Consider the following 12576-nt stretch of genomic DNA (forward strand, 5'->3'; position numbering starts at 1 on the left):
TTTTGGAGATCAGTGACTCAACACTTGGTGAGAATAAGCTTTAGGCCTATAATCATTGTGTAATGTCCCACTGGGTGCCACATGTGTCTAAGTTCTTATGACATATATATTAAATGTGCATTTCCTCAGGTCTTGTTGTTAAAGACTGAAATGCTTCCTAGACTTACAGTGTTGTAGCCTACATCTGAAGGATTGTTGTTCTAGTGACCTAGACCTAGTTGACACTGACAGTTGTTCCATTTGTTAAGAATCCTAAAGAGGAAGCATTATAATCAAGCAAAAAGGGTTGGAACGGAATAGAGCACAGCAATGTTTAATATGGCATCATACCTTCAGAATAGAGCAGCACAGTAATGTTTAATATGTCATCATGCCATCATTGTAAGTCGGGGCCATAGCAAGGGGTTGGTTGTGTTCATAATTCTACAATGCCTACAATTATTTGACAACCTACACTAATAATTAGAAGTGGAAGGATTTAATTTTCCTGCTATATTTGTGGCCCCCAGTTTCAAAACCCTTATTGGCAAAGGATAAGTGAGCAAATGGGGGGAATTCATTGTTGGGTACAGGTTTCCCACTGTGTAAAATAGGTTATATATTGCCACTTTGTCAATGATGCTGAAGGCAGACTGACTGGGAAATTGTCAGAAAGCTATCACAGGAGTGTTGTTTTGAACCATGGTTTTGATAGTTATTTTGTCTAACATAACAGCTCTAAATCTACCTACATCAAAAATATTGATTAAGAAAAATATATTGCTCAACCATGGTGTGCTGTAACAGTGGCATTTAAAATGTCAGAAAGCATGCCAGGTTGAAAAAGGAAGTTACATTTAGCACATTTCAGACCAAAGTGCTTCACTTGGCAAACCCCCCCCCCCCCCAAAAAAAAAAACATACCCAACACACAGACAAACATGCAGTATTTACGGACGAAGACATGACAATAAGACTGTCCTCCAAGAATCAAAGGGAAAGAGAAACAGATTAAAGAAATAGCATGGTTACAGCAATTGTAAACCAAATGTGTATTTTGATTGAAGTAGATTGCCCTCATGTGTGACACCTCCAGATAATTGCAGCACTGTTTCATTAGGTAGATGATTAAGTGTTAAAATAAAGTGTTTGTTTTCTTCTTGACCCAGTAAATTCTGCCTCTGGATAATGGAGGAATGTAAAGTCAGTTCATAGTTTAGATGTTTCTCCCAATTAAATCACAAAATAAAGCCTAAATCATCTATTTATAGGGCTAAATAAGATAATCCATATACATGAACTAAATTTGAATGTATCAGTTGAGTATTAGTTGCAAACAATTGTGATTGGGGGGAAAAATGATCAATAATATGAGACAATGGAAGGAACTGAGGAAGTGGGAGTTTAAAAGTTTAGTTGGAGTTTATATTGTTGCCTACATTCTGTGTACCCCACAGACACACACACCCTTTTTTCAATGCACATTGATATTTTAAAAAATATTCCATGTGATCAATAATTGGCCTATTATTTCAAGTCTAAGCATTTTATTTATTTGTTTGTTTTGTAATAAATATCCAGCATCATTAAGATGAAAATTATCACCTCTGGCACAACATAAAATATTCGCTGTAGCTTATTAGCCTTGGCTCCTCATCAAAATGTCAGACATCCTGTGTGAACATATTTGTTAATTTTACCGGGACCCTCATACCCTGCTTCCATGTGGGCCCTATGCAGTGTGTTAACTCTACATTTCCTGCTATAATATACCGTTATGTTCAACTCTATGGCCCAGCAGCCTTATTATGTTACAGCACAACGACCGGTGCTGTCAGTTTACCGAAGGCCTATGGGATAACCAGATAGCCTATCTGCCTCGACAAGGCATTCTAGCGGCCCCCAGAAGCTGATCTAAACGCACAAAGGGCTTTTGTCAATTTTTGTTTAATGCCTGAGCGACGTTTCTAAAAGCCAACGGCAACGCAAGCATATCTGACTGACCTCCTATAGCGGACTCCGAAGGAGGGAAGTCCCCACCTTAAAAAACTTTGGACTCCGTTAAACTTTCTAGCTAGGGGGTTGGGGGTTGCGCTTGTGTCCGGCCTGGGAGCATGAATTTGCTGCTGCTGCGACTTTGCGGTTTGTGAAAGGGGGCAGTCCTTTCATGCATTCTCTTCATAGCGCAATCTAGTGGAAAAGACATTCCTGAACTTTTGAACAACTGAAAATATGAAACGGGTTGTCGGAATAATGCTGTATTTGGAGGAAGGTGCATGTACAACTCGAGGGGAGCATTTCAAACTACTTGGATTATCTTTGTAAACAATACCAAGTGCTCCGTTTTGGAATGTGCGCGCATTTTTGATAAAATCAGAATCGATGGAAGAAAGTAACCGGGTCCTACAGCGGTTCACCAAGACGGGGGATACCGACATCAGATTTCATTGAAAGGTAGGCCTATGTACACTACTTAGTTTCGTGTCTTAGGTCGACAATATAATCTAGTCGTGTAACTAATTATATTGACTATTTTATAGGCAGCAATGTTTAGGTTACGCCATGCCTTTCATTATTTAGGCTATCCAGTTGATGTGTAGGCTACTTTCGGTCTTATGACTTTTCATGTCCCACGACTTTTCATGTCAGACATACCAGTGATGATGCTCCATTATGAACTATGTGTTAATGTCTAGTTTTTGTTTTGAAGTGTTAGTTTTTATTATGCTAGAGGCTCGAGCAGCTGGACTCCTGGCTAACATGGCATTTGCATGGTCATGCTGATGTTTACGATTTCTGGGAGCCCACTGCCACAGTTGCGGCAATATGCCTCTCATTCATCCCAGCTGTCTCCAGGAATGATTTTGCACTGATAAAGTAGGTCAGCTGTTTCAAAGAGTATTGCAAATATCTCCACATTTTATTGCATTTCATGAAGACTGTTTGTGAGTGTTAGACCCTTGACAGATGATCAAAGCTTATGATTATTATAGCCCATCAATTTTGTTGCGTAGGTCTTTTGGGTGAGCAAGTCCGTTTATCTTATGTATTTAAATGACTGACCTCACTCTTTATCTTTGCAAGTTTGATCTCCTAACATTCAGACAGACCCCAAAGATAAGTAGGCTATTGGCTGGGCCTTTGAAGCAGTCTGCTCTGGCATGCAGTGACTCCAAATCAATCGATAGGTTAAGTTGGAGCGCATGGAGGTTACCATGGTCCTCCAGCCAACATGTCTTGTCTCCTGGGGACACTGATAGCCACACAAGACGCAACTCCACGAGTTCCATGAGGGAGAAAAAGAAACTTTGGCGATAGATAACTGTCTAGCAGACCCATGGCGAAACTGTGCCATTGTGCCAGTGCAGTTCTTTTAGGTTTTAGGTTTAGTCACAATTCATGCAGGCTCATGTGTACAGCATGCTTTGCATTTATTAGGTTTTGGGGTTATAGTGATGGTTTTGAATAGCCTACTCCTGTGATTTTGGTAAAATGCAAATGAACCTTTTTCTTTGTTTTACCTCACACGTTATGCTTAAATGCATAATTTGGTTTGAGACAATTAGGCCTGTCTTATTTCTCATTTCAATTGTTTTTATTTTTCAAACAAGTGATTGGTCCCTGTAAGGATTTTTACAAGAACTGTCTTCAAAGACGTGCCTATATAGCAACGACTATCTCAGGCATTTATCGTCAATGCCTAATTGACTATTGTTTCTTTTCCTGCGTTCCCCATTTCTTTCCTCAGAACATTGTGTGAAAGAGACCTGTGGCTTTGGGCTTTGTTTGGGCTGCTTGTAGAGGTAGTGAATGCCCACTGGAGAAGTACTCTAGCTGCCTTGACTCAGAGTGAAAGAATGTCTCTGACTCTCTCTCGTCTTTCCATCCCGTTTCCTCCACCTCCCCTCTCTCTCTCTCTCTCTCTCTCTCTCTCTCTCTCTCTCTCTCTCTCTCTCTCTCTCTCTCTCTCTCTCTCTCTCTCTCTCTCTCGAGTGTGGAGCCAAAGTCTTCTCTGCTGACTCAGGCTCGGAGAGCCTTCTTTCCGAAAAGCATTTTAGTTTCTCTCCCCCCTTCTCACAACCCAGCTAAAAGATCAAGGGTTTTTATTATGCATTACATTTTAAAAATGCTATTTTCATAGATAAGATTACAACAGTTAGAGTATACAACATAAGTGAATAGCTTTCAGAGTGTTATATTCACACAAAACATTCCCATTTTGCATTTTTCTTTTTTTCCTTGCAGACATATAGAGTCCCACACAAACGTATTAACTTCAACCAGCTCCTTCTTTAGGCTATTATTTTTCTGTGTGTAAGTCACATTCTGATTCACAGTTTCTGGTTTCGCCAGCAGTCATTCTTTTGTCATAGGTCGTTGATGTCATGTGAGACCACCATGTGGTGGGTTTTGGACATTCTGCAGAATAAAGGTCAAATCTGTAATACAGTATTGTCTGTCAGAACCACACATTGTGCAGCACACATTTGCATATTTTAGACACAAACACACATACACACACACAGACACACACACAGACACACACAGACACACACACACACACACACACACACACACACACACACTAGCAGCAGCAACAGCAGCTTCTGGACTGAATGTTCTGTGGACACCATTGGGGGTGGAATGTGTCACTGTGTTGCAGTCAGGGTGGGGTCTGGTGTCTCACCACACGTTCATCACGGCATTCATCAGCTCTCAAGGAGGATGTGTCACCTTGTACGTCTGTAGCCATGGCAATGGACTTTTTCTGCCAACAGTAGCCAATTACAGATGTGCCACAGGGCTTACAGCTGAGGTGTCTGGTGTCTCAGTTTTCTGTCAAACAGTCCCTTATGCTTATGAAAGCTCTACAAGTCATGGTCTGTTGGGAGCCATGATGACCTTTAATGGTTTAATCAACAGATGCATACACGTAGATCACATGACAAACAAACAAACGCATGTAGTAGCCTGGATTGAAGTTAATGTTTGGAAGCTAATCACTACACCAGCCAGCCTATTTGCACTATTACAAATAATCACACGGGGCAGATGTGAGACTGTGCATTGGGCATAACTCCCATGCCGTTAGAACCCTTCTTATTATGATGGGTATAGTAGGTGCTTGAGTGAAATTATTTAGTAAGAAGACCATGGAAGTTGGTTCTGATGTTCTGCCAGTTGAGTTTGCCCTCAAGACAAAGCAATCAAAGTATATGGGTGTGAGGGCTCCTTGATGTAAAGGGTAAAGGGTGTGCAGATCTTCACTTCTCTTTTAACAGTATATTTTTGATCCTGCACCCAAATAATATGGATGTGCGTGATTAAACTTTTAATTTAATTTTAAAATGTAATTTCATAATTCCATGTTTATTCAACATGGAATTCACAGAAAGCTGCAGTGGCATCAGGGACCGAGATGGAGAGAAATCTCATCTTCAGCAGGGCACATGCTTCCCATTAAAGTATGGGGATGGGGGGACGGATTGGGAGCGGGAGCGAGAGCTGGTGCTGTTGTGATGGAGCGTTTGGACAGGGGAGAGAAAGCCCTGTGTTTCCGCCTGCTTGGGTTAGAGTCAGGGAGGGCTGCCATTCGGTTGAAGTGGTGGTTATTTGGTAGGGGCTGACCACAATACAGAAATTTGGCAGGAGTTGTGTGGTGTGTGTGTGTGTGTGTGTGTGTGTGTGATGGGGTTCAGTTAGGGGGTCGAATGAGTTAGACGTTCCGAAACGTAAAACTCTCATACTCATAAACATAAGACTGATTTTGGTGGAATTGTGGAATGAAGTGATATGTTTCCATGGTTAGAATTTGGCACGGGAAAGATGTAAAGGCTATATCAAAAAGCATGGTTGGCACATACATAAATCAAGTAGTAGAGTAGTAGAGTATATCATTTTACATCAATGGCAACATTGTTAATATCACTAGAATGAATGCCGAGATCGTTCATGAGTAATTCTGTATCATTCTTGAGACCATCTCAGTGACCAAGTCTGTATGAATCCACTGTAAACACTATGTAATCATCCTCATTCAGTTAACATTCTCCCTGAGACGGGCCTCTCTGAAGGGTTTCTCATGGTCTTCGAAGGATAATCAAAGACCAGGTTCAGACAACATCTTTTAGATGCCTTGTCTTCTCAAACCAGATGTTGAAATCCTTATTTATCTATCCCCAGAATGTGATAGTGTAAAATGATTGTTATGCCTTTGGAAGTTGTTTTCTTGTCCTAAAAAATTGATGCGCCATGTCTTCAAATCAATCTCCTGGCAAGTCCGGTGTAAACTAAAAAGCTGGGCAGTGGGGGTTTGAGACTGATGTGGAACACGAAGAAGAAGTGGAAGGAAAAGAAATGGGAGAGTGAGGGAGAAAGAGGGGGAGAGAGCATTGATGTGTCAGAGTTTCTTGGCCTAGTTCTCCCTCAGTTGCACACTGTTAGCATGTTCCAGACTGTAATGGACACGGAGAGAAACTCCTCAGTTCTGACACACACACACACACACACACACACACACACACACACACAGGGAAAGAGAGAGAGAGAGAGAGAGAGGGAGACTTCCCAGCATCCCTCAAACTCTCTTACCTTCTCTCCCCCTCTGTCTTCTCCTTCCATCTCTCTCTCCCAGTAGTCTTCTCGTAGTGCCTGGCCTTCCCAGATTGGAATGTTGCATTTCCTGCTTGGTTCCTGCCATGTGTTTCTCACTCCTCCCTCCCCCTCCTTTTCCCAAAAGCCCCTGCTCCCCCCTTCCTCTTGCTCTCACCCACCCACCCACTCACATAATCTCTCTCTCTCTCTCTCTCTCTCTCTCTCTCTCTCTCTCTCTCATTTGCTTGCTCGCTTGCTCACTCTCTGTTCCTTATTCACTCGATCAAACAGAGCAAAATCATCTCAGACCAACTAGACCTCCCCGACTTTCAATCACCGTGTTTGTTTCCTTAATTCATTCATGTGAAGTAATACACCCCTGTCACGGCCAGTTCATGAAGTGATTTAGTTGGCATAAAAAAATAGCTCTCCCTTCCGGCTCCTTCCTGTGTTGGTAGTGGTGCCATTCTGGCTGCTGCCTGTGATCTCTGCATGACTGCTCCGAATGTCACCTCCACCTCTTCACCCTTCCCCCAACATCGTCTCATGTCTTTGCCTCTATATGGGTCCCTATTTTGCCGTTGGGACTTAAAGGAACTGTTTTTTTTTCTCCCAGGAACTCAGGAACTGTACGTGCCTTTCCATCAAAGTAACAAGGGCCGTAAAGATTAAAGAGTTAGACAAGTCCGTATAGGTCAAGTGCAGGCTCCACAGCTTGATGAGAACTAGCATTTTGTCTTTATATGTTGAGACACAGTAATGAGCTGGCCGAGAGAGCTTTCGGAAAATTGAGCTTTAAAGACACAAGGACAGACTTTGAAAACATCACCACCGCTAACAGGGAAAGTCTCTAAGTTATTTGAACTGACCTTAAAACTGACACAGCCTCTTCACTTCATGGCAGTGATGGTAAGGAGGAAGAAAAAAGACAAAAGAAACTTGACCGAAAACGAACCAGAATGACTGTATGATATGTGTGACTAATTTAGTCATTTTTGTATTTCCCTTTCCCTTAGTGCTGGTAAAGAAAACCGCAAATATGTTTAAGAGTATCTCCTATTCACACTCTCCTTTTGTTCTCCTTCTGGATAGTTCAACAACTCTTTAGTTCCTGTAACAAGGCGAAGGACCTGAAAGGCCCACACACACACACACACACACACACACACACACACACACACACACACACACACAAAGACTCATTCCTAAGCGACCACAACAATCAGGTCCAGTGTAGTCATATCAGATGGCATTCATACTCCAACCTCAGATGACCCTCTGCCGTTGATTAAACCACTGGAAGGCGTCCATGGGGAGTAAATCTCAGATGAGCTGTAGCCGAGGGCTGCTTGAAGTGGGGTCTGTGGAGGTCAAATGCCATCTTGGACATCACCAAAGCCCCCTGCCAACCCTCCCTGTCCCTCTGCAGTGCCATTGGGGGTCAGCAGGGTCACAGTACCCCTGCTATTACTGGAATGCCAAAATACTTTTCTGTAGTTCTTGCCAGTGGCTAAGGAGGACAGTGTTCTGTTATTGGCAGGACAGCAGAAGGACCCTTGAGTAGAGGAGGAGGAAGAGTGAGAGAGAGAGTGTGTGTGTGTGTGTGTGTGTGTGTGTGTGTGTGTGAGAGAGAGAGAGAGAGAGAGAGAGTGTGTGTGTGTGTTTCTGTGTGTGTTTCTATAGTGGTGGGGGTTGGGAGACCGAAAAAGGGGACGAAAAGTGCCGTAGACTGCTTGTCGCTCTCGTAAGTGAAACGTGAGCAAGATGGCCTCTACGATGCAGGAGGGGAAAAAAAAGGGAATGAAGTCAATAGCCGAGGGTTCTCCTGTTGCATGTGCATCCGAGCAGTGTGGGAGAGTGTCAAACGGAGAAATGTATGGAAGTTGTTTTTGTGCCGGGCCTTTGTCCTGCGTTTGGGTACGCTGGAGGGTTCTCTTGCCACTGTAATCCTAGCTCTCCTCCTCGGAGTGTGTCAGTTTGTGTCACCTTAAACTGAACAGTAACACTGTAAGTCCAGTTTGAGACCTGCATTGCTTGCATGCTTAATCCTACCTAGAATGGGTGGTGGTGTGGTGCTCCTCCCTTTTTGAGCTCATTTTGTGTTGAAAGTGAAACAGTAAGTCCATTTTGAAGCTCACATGGCATACCAGCACGGTCGGTGCTACCTTTGCAAAAGGGCTTTTTGGCTTAGTCTTTGAAAAAAAAAGGTCTTTCAAGCATTTTTTTGGGGGAAAAAATCCCTCAATTCTAGAACTTTCACTGGAAGGCACTGAAAGGGTTTGTGTCACTGAAAAAGACCTCACTGTCACTGAAACCCAGCGAGCGTCTCACACTGATGAGGTCAGCAGGAGGGGGCTAGTTTGTGTGTATGTGTGTGTGTGTGTGTGTGTGTGTGTGTTTGCACGCGTGCTGGGCCTCCATTGTGCAGCATTCCAACTGCATTACCAGAATAAGCAACCTATCACATGGGGGGGTGGGAGGAGGGCTCCAGGATACTCGCACATGGAGGACAAATATTTAGATTAGAGCACAGAACCTTAGCCTGCGTTCAGAATGTAGCACGCCATCTCAAACTGGGATCAGGATGTAATCCCATGAGAGGGACTGAGGGATGGAGAGACTTTGACTGGCGATGGTGGAGGAAATCAACTAGCCCCTTATCAAGCTCCGTGGCCCGGTTTACTGGCTGCTACTGATAGCCTTGTTGACACCAGACCCTTCTCAGTTGAGATTGACCTGCAGAGCTAATCCCAAATTGGCCAAAGGTTCGTATTGGGTATTCCCAAGCGATGCCATTATAGAAGAATAGAATAGAATATATCCTTTTTTGATCCCTTGAGGGAAATTCGTTTCTCTGCATTTAACCCAATTTAACCGAATTAGTGAACACACACAGCACACAGTGAACACACAGTGAGGTGAATCACAAACTAACCCAGAGCAGTGAGCTGCCATGCCCAACCAGAGGCGCTCGGGGAGCAGTGAGGGGTTAGGTGCCTTGCTCAAGGGCACCAGCCGTGGACTGGTCGGGGATCGAACCGGCAACCCTCCGGTCACAAGTTCGAAGCCCTAACCAGTAGGCCACGGCTGCCCCCATTGAGCTTCTGTAACCAATTTCTAGGTGAACTAGTTGGTATGATCAGGTTAACTGTTTGCCATTGCCAGGGTAGCTACACCGGGGTATCTACTGTATGTCCATGGACTAACTTTCCAAATGAACTGGTTGGTATGGTCAGTTTAACTGTTTGCCATTGCCAGGGTAACTTACTGCTATCGAGGTCCTATGGCTGTTTTTCCGGGGTAACTATCTCCATGGACTAAATTTCCAGGTGAACTGGTTGGCAGTGTCAGGTTAAGTAGCTGGCATGTGAAGGGGCAGATAAAGAGAGCAACTGATGGCGGCCGGCTGATTTATGAAGCCAAGAGTGTAACTGGAGGATTTAATTTCCAGAGGAAGCGGTGCTGACTGTTCTTTGGCTTCTGAGCTCCTTGCTAAGAGATGCTAGGAGCTTTTTTCTTTTTCTTTTCATTTTTTTCCCTCCTTTTGGGTTTTCTGGCTTGGCTCTTTTTCTACAGACAATTCCCTCTCTTGCTCTTTCTGTGTGGCCCTCTCTCTCTCTCATTCTCTCTGTTTCTCTCTCTCTCTCTCTTTCTTCCCCTTTCTTAACTCTGCATTCTTCATGTCCGACTCTCTTTCCTCCCACTCTCCAATGGCGTTCTCTCTCTCTCTCTCTCTCTCTTTCTTTTCTCCCCCTGCCTTGTGTGAGCCTGGGTCTTGGCCAGCACTGGTTTGCACCTGTACCCACTACATCCTCCATCAAAGCCCCTTATTGCTCTTGGCACCACTGGCAAAGTCTCTGATAAACGTGCGCCAGTCCAGTCCCTTTCCCGGCAAAATATCTGGATTGAAAACCCATCCTACGTCTTGCAGGGATGATGCTTTGCATACTTTCCCATGCCACAATGAAAGCATGTGCTATTATATTATTAAGTGTGTTAGGCCTTCCATTATGTCCATCTCACACTAATGGTTTGACGGAGGTGATTATGATAAGGAAGTGCCTGTTGAATTCCCCTCCACCTGGATTGGCCTGGCTGCTTGGTAGGTGGTGACAGCACTCCACAGGTATGAGGGTGTGTGTGTGTGTGTGTGTGTGTGTGTGTGAACCTGGCCTGCGTCCAGACCCACCTGTCCCCACGGCCACACCTGGAGGAGGAGTGCTGCTCATCCTACCTTGAGCAGACGTGCTGTGCCGTGTCGTGCCGTGCCACTCCAAGCAGAGCGCTGCCAAACGCAGATCAGGAGGTTCACAGAGCCTTTAGCGGATTTCTCAGACCTCTCCGGAGCACATCCATCATTTCTGATCCGCACGCCGGCGTCACAGTAGCTTTGCCCGGGCTACAGCACTCTCCCACGGGTTGGTCCGTGCCTGTTTGTTGTGAGTGATTCCCTTGCTTTGAGTGCATTTCTTCTTTAAAGCTCTATTCATTTAATCATCAGTTACGCTATGTAAATAAAGACTTATTTACTTACTTGCTTTACTTGCCTGGACTACATTGGTTGGAGTACGTTCAACAGTTAGTTCGAATTGTACTTTGTCAGAAAAAAACTTTCCCTAGCTGTCACCAGTGTTATTAATGTAGACTTTACTATAACCAAGCATGTGCTTGAGTTTGGTGTTTTCTTCTCTGCTCTTGTCACATTGTGTCTTTTGGCTGATATTGTCCATGCTCAATAGGCATTGCCTATGTACTTAAGATGTCAGCTGAGATGTAGTAGTTCTCTTGAGTGCTCAGGGGTAGGTGTAGGTCACCCGCTCTGCTAACTGTTCACTTTTGGGAAGCGCAGGCCCGCGTGTCCTGGAGGAATGTCGGGTTCCGCAGATTGGCTCGAGGGCCACGGTGGCCGTGGAGTAAACAATTTATCTGAGGCAGTCCGGGAACGTACAGTCTGCATCAGAGAGAGAGAGAGAGAGAGAGAGGGGGGGGGGGATGGGCTAAAGGTTAAAAGGGGAATGGTCTGACTGAGGAGAATTTGTTTTTTAAAAAAGAAGTGAATAGAGGAGAGAAAGAGGGACAATGAAGCAACATCTGGAAGTTATTTCAGGGTGGTTGGAGGTGATTACTCGATGTGATAGTGCTTGAGTTACTTATTTTGTGTGCTTGCGTGTGTGTGTGTGTGTGTGTGTGCGCGCGTATGTGTGTGTGTGTGTGTGTTTTGGATCATCTTGAAGATCACTATCAGGCTTTGGTGGTAAAGCTTTGGGGAAGTTCAGGTTTGCATGTGTTTTCCTTTGTGTTTGACTGGGCCGTGTGGATCTGCGTGGTCATGGGCAGCCCAGCCGGCCCTTCCCCCCCCCAGTCCTCTCCTCTGCAGACAGTACGGGTGAGCAACATAAACACGAGAAGTGGCTCTAACCCTGAGGAGAAATCCAGCTTTTAAAGACCTACCAGTACTTGTTTATGAGTTGGTAGAACTCAACCAGAGGAACAACGTTCTTCTAACACCAACAAGATGGCTTTGGTTCCCAGGAGCACACATACTGATGCAATGTGGACTTAAATTGTATGCTCAATATGCTGGCAAATCATTCATGTACATCGCATATGTTTTTATAGAAATATAAGTATAGTATTACACAATGCATAATGTATGTAACATATATTTGTAATTGGCAAGGTGTTATGAAACAGGTATCTATGTATAGCCAGGATGGCATGACCCCGAGGATGTTGTGCTGTTAAAGTCCTGTATGTTTTTGTCCAGAGGGGCTCTTGTTCTCTGCTGTCCGAGAGGAACATCCTCCACATCCTGTGTTTAAGCTACACCACACACACACACACACACACACACACTATTCAGGCAACCATCTCCCCCAGCAGTGCCATTCTCTCTCACAGCTGGGTGAAAAACTCAGTGATACTTTCAATGCCCAGGAAATAAAAACAAAGCAAAGCCATGCCACACACCCCTTTCATCTTTCATCTTTACCCCTGTGTATA

General features: G+C 44.3%; 1 protein-coding gene across 7 annotated transcripts in view; it reads left to right on the top strand.

Moving 5' to 3' along the window:
• Positions 1-16: 16 nt before the first annotated feature.
• amot (angiomotin) overlaps positions 17-12576 on the top strand; it is a 37230-nt gene continuing 24670 nt past the window's right edge. For 4 of the 7 annotated variants that reach the window (XM_062536480.1, XM_062536479.1, XM_062536485.1 and 1 more), the window contains exon 1: positions 2189-2433. The gene's annotated coding sequence lies outside the window, so the exon portion shown is untranslated. Of the gene's footprint in view, positions 28-2188; positions 2434-10921; positions 11013-12576 lie in introns of those variants that run through there. The other 3 variants (XM_062536486.1, XM_062536483.1, XM_062536482.1) reach the window with 2 other exon arrangements.

The sequence above is a fragment of the Sardina pilchardus genome, chromosome 5 (assembly GCF_963854185.1).
Source record: "Sardina pilchardus chromosome 5, fSarPil1.1, whole genome shotgun sequence".
In the NCBI taxonomy this organism is placed as follows: domain Eukaryota; kingdom Metazoa; phylum Chordata; class Actinopteri; order Clupeiformes; family Clupeidae; genus Sardina; species Sardina pilchardus.